Here is a 10766-nt window from a genome sequence, read left to right as displayed (position 1 = left end):
AAAAAGTATACTATCTGCGTCCGGAACTGCCCAACTCCGGACGCAGATAGTCATTTTTATTTAAAATTAATTAATTTTTTCTTGTACATTCCAGCAACCTCAACACTATCAACACATTAAATTAACACCTAAAAATTTACAAAAACCTCAACGAATAATTCAAAAATCATATAAAAAATCAAAGTACATATTAGCTAATCTCAGAATTCCACTTAGGATAAAATACTTACTTTCATTCGTCAATGAGATCTTTTATACATAATGTTTCAATGTGAGGACAATCAAGTTCAACTTGATTCAAGACCTAGAATAATAAGCACATACTAATGCACACAAATTTTCACATTTAATTATAATTTATGGAATATATAAAAGATGAGCAGAACATTTTAAGTAAGCAGATTGAATATATCATATTCCCAAATAAACAAGGAGGTATATAAACAAATGGCAAACATCAAACAACCGTTCTTCTACACAACTCAAGTAAGGATGTAGCCTCCATTTCAAGTTTGTTCATAAAAACCTAAGTCCAATAATAATAAAATCATTGCAAATAAAGACATACCATTTCTTTCTCCATCCAATCTTAAAGCTGAACCTCCAGATGCAGCAGCCAAAATCTCATCCTAAACTGATTTTTCAGTCACTGTAACTTCACCAGCAACTTCTGGCTTGTTTGCTTCAGTATCTATTTCAAGTGATTCCAATTTGACAGAAAATTGGAGTTGCTCCAGCTTGCAACTCAGAAGAATGACCTAACCACAGCAATGGCATTAGCCTCCAAATAAAAATTTTATGTTGTTCAAAGTAATCAAGTAAGCCACAATTAGGAGTTGACTAATTATCACTAAATTGCTGGTGTGGCCAAGTGGTGCACAAGTAATTGGTTACATTAATGTATAAAAGTTAGACTAGCAGTACAAAGATTTTCAGCATGAAGTAATTGGTTACATTAAAACAAATATACCTCTATCTAGAACATGTTAATATTTTCAGCATCTTTTCAGCATTAAACATTATTTTTCAGCAAAAGAAAATCAAATAAGAAAGTTGCTGCAGTGTTTAGATCAAATCACAAAACATTCTATAAAATCCTCCAACTCACCATTTGCTTTTTCTGCATTTTGTAAACAGAAAAGGGTAAGTCAAGATAATAAGCAAACATTCTTTAGCACATCAGGCAGATGGATGAATCCTGCATGAAAATACCTCAAAAATTCATATTTAATCAAGACATATTTAGGCATTTAGCTCAAGAACACAAAGAACTATTTAAACTGCAACTGCAGAGATGCAATTACCCCAGAGTAATTATTTAAATTGAGGTTTCTTTTCAACAAGTCAGAACTTAGAATGAAAGAGTTTCAAGCTCTTGTGGCAAAAAAGATTTCAGCTTTATCATTATTAGCTTGCACTATTTTTCAGCAAAAGAAAATAAAATAAGAAAGTGGCTGCAGTGTTTAGATCAAATCATGGAACATGTTAATATTTTGTTAGCTTGCATTCATAAATTGAATGACAAAGTATGGATAGATTGACAATAAAGAGTAGAAATGTAAGAACTGAATTCTCAGCATAAGGAACCAAATTATGAACCAAATGTTCAGTTTCCCACTGCCGCAAGAAGGTGATGAGGTCTACAATCAAAATTAAAATAAACAATAACAAATATTTCTCAAATATAAAACAAATAAATAAAATAAATAAATTTAATACCATATATATGTACCTGAACTGAATGGACGATGAGCAGACCGGCGGCGAGGGCGAGCAGCGGCAAGCGATAATGTGGCGACGGGAAGCTGGATCTGTTCGGCTATGGCGATGGGAGGCTGGATCTGGATCTGGGCTCCTTACTTAAGGTGGTTCTCATGGAAACACAATATGACAACTTGAGATTGCAACACCATATTAATATAATAATATTTTACAAAAAGCAAGGATAAATAAAAATAAGAAAAGATCTACCTTAACAAAGGAATCTGGAGACTAACTGAAAAATCAAACATTAGGAACCAATGACATGATTTGCTCTTCCAAATTTACAAAAGATGGGTTGTGGCTGCTGTGTACCCACTCAAAAAAAAAAGGAACAGAATCAATCTCCCTTCAACAACCAAAGTCAAAGTAGTAGGAAGAGAATAGAAAATGAATCTACCTGGAGAAATAAAATTGCATGACCGAGCAATCTGTATAGCAGTTTCCTTCTTGTCACCAGTATGCATCTAAAGGTTTATTCCTGCTTTCCTGAGTGTCTCAATTGTTTTAGAAACACCATCCTGACTAGACAAACAATTTAGATTTATTTAAGTAATAGTTACCCAAGTCAGTATATCCATGTATGAACAATAAAGCTAGAAAGGTAATTTAGATTTATAAAAAGGAAATTAAAACTGACTGCTTAAAGGAATTTATCACAAAGGTATTATCTGTATTATTAGATTATTAGTGCCAAACTTACGAGAAATAGAGAGCCTAATGTCAAGTGTTTTTAGCTTATTTAATTCAATAATCAATAAGAAATTCTGAGTGGACCATATATTATTCACAATCCGAAGTCATAAATCATGCATCATCATCCTAATCACAATCCACTATTCATACAATATCACCTAATATTCTATATTTCTATCTAATAAGATGAGATAAATGAAATCAAACATAATCATTTCCAAGTAGCAATGTTTTTTGCATATGAATATCATATATTTCTTGTGAAATCATAAACTCATCAATACTTCGTCTTATGCGATTCCAAAAAAGAAAAAAAATTAAAAAAATAAAATGAAAACACGAGAAAGTTCTCACTTCTCACATTAGAAATGAAATTATATATACATGAACAGAAATTGAAATCCCAAAGATTTACCTTCACACCGATGTAATTCCGTAACATCACCAGATTTCTTCGTTGCAACTAGAAACAAAAAATTTAAAACTGAAAGGAATTAGGAATTACTCCATTGTGAGCTCAAAGAGCGAAACATTACCATAAAAGATCAAATCCAACAAAATCCACTTAGGAAACTAGCAAAAATTTCATAGAAAGGAAAAAAAAAGTATTCGAACGCAGGGAGGGCGACCGGCGCGGGGTGGTGCGGCGAAACGCGGAGGAGGGCGACCGGCGGCGGGGTAGAGCGGCAGCGGCGTCCGGCGGCGAGGAGGTGCGCAGTTCGTCCGGCGGCAAGAAGCAGCGTGCTGGGCAATGGAGGTGTGCAGCGGCGGCTGCGATGGTGTAGACAGCGGCTGGGCGATGAAGGCGGACGGCGGCTGGCTGGGCGATAGAGCGACAACTGGAGCGATGGAGGTGGACGGCGGAGGAGATGCGAAGGATATGCGAAGGAGGTACGGTGTTTAGATCCAGATCTAAAAATATATATATTTAATTAAAAAATAATAATTCAGCTGCGTCCGAAGTTCCAACTTCGGACGTAGCTGAGATTAATTCCTCGGCCCAGCTGCGTCCGGAGTTCCAACTCCGGACGCAGCTGGTCCATTTTTTAAAAAATATAAAAAAATTAATTAAAATGTAAACAATTTAATTACAAAAATGCCACCGCGTTACTTTGCGCGTCCGGAGTTTCAACTCCGGACGCAGCTGGTCTTAAATTTTTGGTCTATTCTGTACTAGTGGGTACTCGTGAGAATGATTGACTTCATCATTCTCTTATCATCTCCTCGAATTAATCATCTTTGATTATTCGGTCTTCAAGAGTTTAGCCCTTCCATTATTCGGCTTTATATTTCCACAGTCTTCGTGTTTTCAATCTTCAGGTCTTTGGTCTTCAAGTCTTCGGCTCGAAGTCTTCGATATTAAGTTCTGCTTGGAATGACTGAGAGTTACTCTTGAAGAGTAAGAACTCGTCTAAAAACAAGTTGTAGACAAGGATTCGTCCTTCTAATTGATATCCGCTATTTTGTACAATTATTCACCCCTTTATTCTAGTTGTTTTGAAGGTTATTTTCTGTATCCTAGTGAAATTGGGAATTGTTTGTGTGTTATATTGTCCAAGTGCTGAATTATCTACAAGGAACAACAAAGGAAGAATATTGGAACATTTTGGACAAGTTCTGGAAGAAAAGGAAATTACAAGGAAGAATACAAATTGGAAAAGAATTGGAAGTTGCCTAATGGACCAAGGCCCATCTACCTCCTATATATTCTACATATTCTCTACAATTAAAGGAGGTTCCCTTACAGAGTTCTGAACCCTAGCTTTTAGTTTATATTTCCCTAGCATAGTTTAGTTTAGTTTCACATTAGATTATTTAATTTCAAGATTGGAACCAAAGATTGAAGATTGGATTTGTTCTTTATCAGTTAAGTTTCTCTTCCCTTTATATTTCTTGCAATGTTTATGGTTATTTATTATTTTACTTTGTTTAATTCCTTCATGCGTGAGTAATTCACCTATGGGTTTGGATTAGGGATCCATTGTTAATCTTGATGTTCAATTTGTGATTATTGCATAAAGGGATTGAATATTTTACTTAGGGTTTATGTTGATTTTGGGATTTCTTTCTACTTGTTATTGATTGATGGTCACAATTAATTGCTAGTCTAGGAGAGGGATTCATTACAACGAAAGTTGGATGGAGACCTCGAGCCTTACCAATTTCAACCTAATTTTCCTGCTATGAAAGTAGAGGTAATTTTGGGGGCTTACAATGCTTAGGTGTTTAAGGTTATAATTGATGCATCACGACAGTGGGGNTCAAAGAGCGAAACATTACCATAAAAGATCAAATCCAACAAAATCCACTTAGGAAACTAGCAAAAATTTCATAGAAAGGAAAAAAAAAGTATTCGAACGCAGGGAGGGCGACCGGCGCGGGGTGGTGCGGCGAAACGCGGAGGAGGGCGACCGGCGGCGGGGTAGAGCGGCAGCGGCGTCCGGCGGCGAGGAGGTGCGCAGTTCGTCCGGCGGCAAGAAGCAGCGTGCTGGGCAATGGAGGTGTGCAGCGGCGGCTGCGATGGTGTAGACAGCGGCTGGGCGATGAAGGCGGACGGCGGCTGGCTGGGCGATAGAGCGACAACTGGAGCGATGGAGGTGGACGGCGGAGGAGATGCGAAGGATATGCGAAGGAGGTACGGTGTTTAGATCCAGATCTAAAAATATATATATTTAATTAAAAAATAATAATTCAGCTGCGTCCGAAGTTCCAACTTCGGACGTAGCTGAGATTAATTCCTCGGCCCAGCTGCGTCCGGAGTTCCAACTCCGGACGCAGCTGGTCCATTTTTTAAAAAATATAAAAAAATTAATTAAAATGTAAACAATTTAATTACAAAAATGCCACCGCGTTACTTTGCGCGTCCGGAGTTTCAACTCCGGACGCAGCTGGTCTTAAATTTTTGGTCTATTCTGTACTAGTGGGTACTCGTGAGAATGATTGACTTCATCATTCTCTTATCATCTCCTCGAATTAATCATCTTTGATTATTCGGTCTTCAAGAGTTTAGCCCTTCCATTATTCGGCTTTATATTTCCACAGTCTTCGTGTTTTCAATCTTCAGGTCTTTGGTCTTCAAGTCTTCGGCTCGAAGTCTTCGATATTAAGTTCTGCTTGGAATGACTGAGAGTTACTCTTGAAGAGTAAGAACTCGTCTAAAAACAAGTTGTAGACAAGGATTCGTCCTTCTAATTGATATCCGCTATTTTGTACAATTATTCACCCCTTTATTCTAGTTGTTTTGAAGGTTATTTTCTGTATCCTAGTGAAATTGGGAATTGTTTGTGTGTTATATTGTCCAAGTGCTGAATTATCTACAAGGAACAACAAAGGAAGAATATTGGAACATTTTGGACAAGTTCTGGAAGAAAAGGAAATTACAAGGAAGAATACAAATTGGAAAAGAATTGGAAGTTGCCTAATGGACCAAGGCCCATCTACCTCCTATATATTCTACATATTCTCTACAATTAAAGGAGGTTCCCTTACAGAGTTCTGAACCCTAGCTTTTAGTTTATATTTCCCTAGCATAGTTTAGTTTAGTTTCACATTAGATTATTTAATTTCAAGATTGGAACCAAAGATTGAAGATTGGATTTGTTCTTTATCAGTTAAGTTTCTCTTCCCTTTATATTTCTTGCAATGTTTATGGTTATTTATTATTTTACTTTGTTTAATTCCTTCATGCGTGAGTAATTCACCTATGGGTTTGGATTAGGGATCCATTGTTAATCTTGATGTTCAATTTGTGATTATTGCATAAAGGGATTGAATATTTTACTTAGGGTTTATGTTGATTTTGGGATTTCTTTCTACTTGTTATTGATTGATGGTCACAATTAATTGCTAGTCTAGGAGAGGGATTCATTACAACGAAAGTTGGATGGAGACCTCGAGCCTTACCAATTTCAACCTAATTTTCCTGCTATGAAAGTAGAGGTAATTTTGGGGGCTTACAATGCTTAGGTGCTTAAGGTTATGATTGATGCATCACGACAGTGGGGCAATCTTAGCCTAATTCTCTTATTGATTACGAAAGTAGCTGAGTAGAATTCTTTTGTGCATTGCCCATATATCCCTTGGTTAATTATTCTTTCCCTAATCCTGAGTTTGTTAGAACATCAAGATTACAATCCCCCTAATCTGGCCCATACTTTTATCATACAGTTTACACTTTAATCAATTGCTTTCTTTTACATCATTCAGTCTTTGTTGTTTGGATTCTATTAATTCACATACTCTAGTGCCTGGTAATTCACACAATTACGTGCCATAGCCCCAATCCTCAGCGGAACGACATTACACCCTTTTTACACTCATCATTTGTGCTCATCACATTTTGGCGCCGTTGCCGGGGATTGGTTTATTTGGTTTGATTGTGTGATTATTTTCTTACTAGCATTAGAGTTAGTGAATTTTAGGAGATCAAGTTTTTATCACAAAAAAAAAAAGACAAAAAAAAAAATTTTGTTGCTAATGTGCATGCAAGTCTATATATTTTAATTTGATTGAAAGCGATTCCCATGTTGGATCAAGGAGGATACTACGATTGTCAATCTTATGAGGGCAACCAATATGATGGATATGGAAATCCTTGTACAATTCAAGCCCCACCTCCTAACCATTACTATGATGTTCAATCCCAAAATTTTCATCCACCACCATTCCACCCCCAAAACTCATACTCTCAATACACTCCAAACTACCAACATCCATACCCACAACCTTCACAAGATTTCAATCCACACTACCAAAATCCTTACCCACCACATCATCAGGAATATCAACCTTTCACTCAAGAGTTTGGTGCCAATATGAATCAAGAAGTTTTTCAAGGAGGTGCACCACCAATGTTCATGCCACAACCTCTTTGGTGTGCCATATGTGGAGGATCACATGAAGCCGAAAGATGCTACATCTTTGATCCTAACTTTCGATATCCAGGTCAAGTTCAAGTACCTGTACATCAAGAACATCAAGAGTCATTCTATCAAAGACCTCCACAAACAAACCGACCTATTGATGAGGAAACCTTGACATTGGCTAGGCGTTGGGGAGTTACTATTGTACCCGATGATGACATTGAGGATGGTGGATATCCCATGAGATCAAGTGAAGAAGAATATGCCAATAACCATTGGGAACCTCAAGAGCCATTCTATCAAGAACCTCTACAAGTAAGCCAACCTATTGATGAGGAGACGAGGTCCATGATGAATAACTTAATCATTCAAATGAACATGTTACAAGCTCAAGTGGAAGATCTTAAGGCTCAAAGAACAGGCTTGACAACTCAAGAACCCATTCAAAATTCAATTCCTTATGAAGATGTTATACATGAGTTGTTCACGCCAAGTGAAGGTGGTGATTTAGAGGAGATGGAGGATGCAGCTGATGAAGATGAGAAAGTGAATGAGGAGATTGAAATGGAACCTTTGAATTGGGAAGGAAGTGTGGAGTTACAAAGGAATGGTGAACAAGAGCAACTTAAAGATGGTCCAAGTGAAGAAGTGTTCAAGAATGATATAGTTGATGAAATTGATGGCACAAACGAGNTTCTTCAGTGCATTGCCCATAAATCCCTTGGTTAATTATTTTTTTCTCTAATTCTGAGTTGTTTGGAACATCAAGATTACAATCCCCTAATCTGGCCCATACTTTTATCATACAGTTTACACTTTAATCAATTGCTTTCTTTTACATCATTCAGTCTTTGTTGTTTGGATTCTATTAATTCACATACTCTAGTGCCTGGTAATTCACACAATTACGTGCCATAGCCCCAATCCTCAGCGGAACGACATTACACCCTTTTTACACTCATCATTTGTGCTCATCACATTTTGGCGCCGTTGCCGGGGATTGGTTTATTTGGTTTGATTGTGTGATTATTTTCTTACTAGCATTAGAGTTAGTGAATTTTAGGAGATCAAGTTTTTATCACAAAAAAAAAAAGACAAAAAAAAAAATTTTGTTGCTAATGTGCATGCAAGTCTATATATTTTAATTTGATTGAAAGCGATTCCCATGTTGGATCAAGGAGGATACTACGATTGTCAATCTTATGAGGGCAACCAATATGATGGATATGGAAATCCTTGTACAATTCAAGCCCCACCTCCTAACCATTACTATGATGTTCAATCCCAAAATTTTCATCCACCACCATTCCACCCCCAAAACTCATACTCTCAATACACTCCAAACTACCAACATCCATACCCACAACCTTCACAAGATTTCAATCCACACTACCAAAATCCTTACCCACCACATCATCAGGAATATCAACCTTTCACTCAAGAGTTTGGTGCCAATATGAATCAAGAAGTTTTTCAAGGAGGTGCACCACCAATGTTCATGCCACAACCTCTTTGGTGTGCCATATGTGGAGGATCACATGAAGCCGAAAGATGCTACATCTTTGATCCTAACTTTCGATATCCAGGTCAAGTTCAAGTACCTGTACATCAAGAACATCAAGAGTCATTCTATCAAAGACCTCCACAAACAAACCGACCTATTGATGAGGAAACCTTGACATTGGCTAGGCGTTGGGGAGTTACTATTGTACCCGATGATGACATTGAGGATGGTGGATATCCCATGAGATCAAGTGAAGAAGAATATGCCAATAACCATTGGGAACCTCAAGAGCCATTCTATCAAGAACCTCTACAAGTAAGCCAACCTATTGATGAGGAGACGAGGTCCATGATGAATAACTTAATCATTCAAATGAACATGTTACAAGCTCAAGTGGAAGATCTTAAGGCTCAAAGAACAGGCTTGACAACTCAAGAACCCATTCAAAATTCAATTCCTTATGAAGATGTTATACATGAGTTGTTCACGCCAAGTGAAGGTGGTGATTTAGAGGAGATGGAGGATGCAGCTGATGAAGATGAGAAAGTGAATGAGGAGATTGAAATGGAACCTTTGAATTGGGAAGGAAGTGTGGAGTTACAAAGGAATGGTGAACAAGAGCAACTTAAAGATGGTCCAAGTGAAGAAGTGTTCAAGAATGATATAGTTGATGAAATTGATGGCACAAACGAGGTATGTCTTTCCTTTGATGACACTCCCTTGGGTGAGAACTTTAGACTAACATGGGAACCGGGAGGTGTCAATGTTTTTGAATGTGGAGGCCCCCATTGGCCAATTTTCATGTCCAAGGATTCTTACTTCATCTTAGTGCATAAAGAAGACCCAAGGTTTTCCCTACTTGCTCAAGGAAAGGAAAATCAAGGGGAAAATAAGAATGGATTTGGTGAAAGTGTGTGTTTGAATTTTGAATTCATGGAGAACCAGTGTTTGAATTTTATGGTGGTGGACTTGTGGATAAAGGAATTTGTTGATGGCCACCATTTGAGGCACTATCTTGAAGAAAAATTTTCAGGAATGATGGGATGTTCTTTCTCCAATCCAATGATGGTTGATCTTGAGAGGTTGAGTCGAGCTAGCGACATTAAACTTAGCGCTTCATGGGAGGCACCCCATGTTATCCTTTACTTTCTTGCATTTTATTTTATTGCATTTTATTTATTTGCTTTAGTTAGATTTTAGATTTTAGTCTTTATTTGGAGGTTTGGCAAGGGAATATTTGAGTGAGAATTGATTTATTTTACTTCTAAGAGAGTGGGGAATGTTTGGAAATTGAGTGTTTATGATGTGTTTAGGTGTTAGAGTACTTTGGGGATGTTTTGGATTGATCTACAGGTGAAAACAGGCATTTGGCGCGAAAAACAGACTTTTTGCATATAGAGAGCTCGGGGTCACGGCCAACATCACGGCCATGACCCCGCCCGTGACCTTTTCCGCAACTTCCAGTACGTTTTCGCTTATGGAGAGCTCTGGGTCACGGCCAACATCACGGCCATGACCCCGCCCTTGACCCCAACAGTAAAAAAAATTAAAAAAATTTTTTTTTTTTGCCATTTTTTCCCCACTTCCTCGTGTGCACCATTGTTGTCTTCCTCAGGTTCTAAAGTTTTTTCTTCCATTTTTTCTTCATTGCATCAAGACTTCAAGGTTCAGTTTCCTAACTCGATTTTTTAATTTCTCTCTCTATTAGTTTTGAATTTGTGCTTTCATTATTGATTTTATTCTTTGTATCCCCTCTATTGTGCTTAATTGTTTGTCCATCGAGGACGATGTCCAAGTTTTAGTGTGGGGGGTGCTATTTCCAGTTTGAAAATAAATTTTTGGTGAACTTTGCTTGAAAGACTCAATGTGCAACACTGTGGATAGTCTATTTTCTTTGCTTTGTGGCTGTGATCACTTTCCTTTCTACTGGTTGGTGGTTTGAT

The 10766-nt window shown here is 37.5% G+C and overlaps 1 long non-coding RNA gene across 1 annotated transcript; it reads right to left on the bottom strand.

The window, feature by feature from the left end:
- Nucleotides 1-694: 694 nt before the first annotated feature.
- On the bottom strand, nucleotides 695-1144 carry LOC116028536. The gene is made up of 2 exons (XR_004100169.1): nucleotides 1109-1144; nucleotides 695-758 (listed from the first exon to the last, which is right to left on the bottom strand). It is a non-coding gene; the product is annotated as an uncharacterized LOC116028536 (long non-coding RNA).
- Between the last annotated feature and the right edge of the window lie 9622 nt (nucleotides 1145-10766).

The sequence above is a fragment of the Ipomoea triloba genome, chromosome 9 (genome assembly GCF_003576645.1).
Source record: "Ipomoea triloba cultivar NCNSP0323 chromosome 9, ASM357664v1".
Lineage (NCBI taxonomy): Eukaryota > Viridiplantae > Streptophyta > Magnoliopsida > Solanales > Convolvulaceae > Ipomoea > Ipomoea triloba.
Note: the sequence above shows the minus strand (reverse complement) of the source record. Positions and strands in the feature narration are given on the sequence as shown.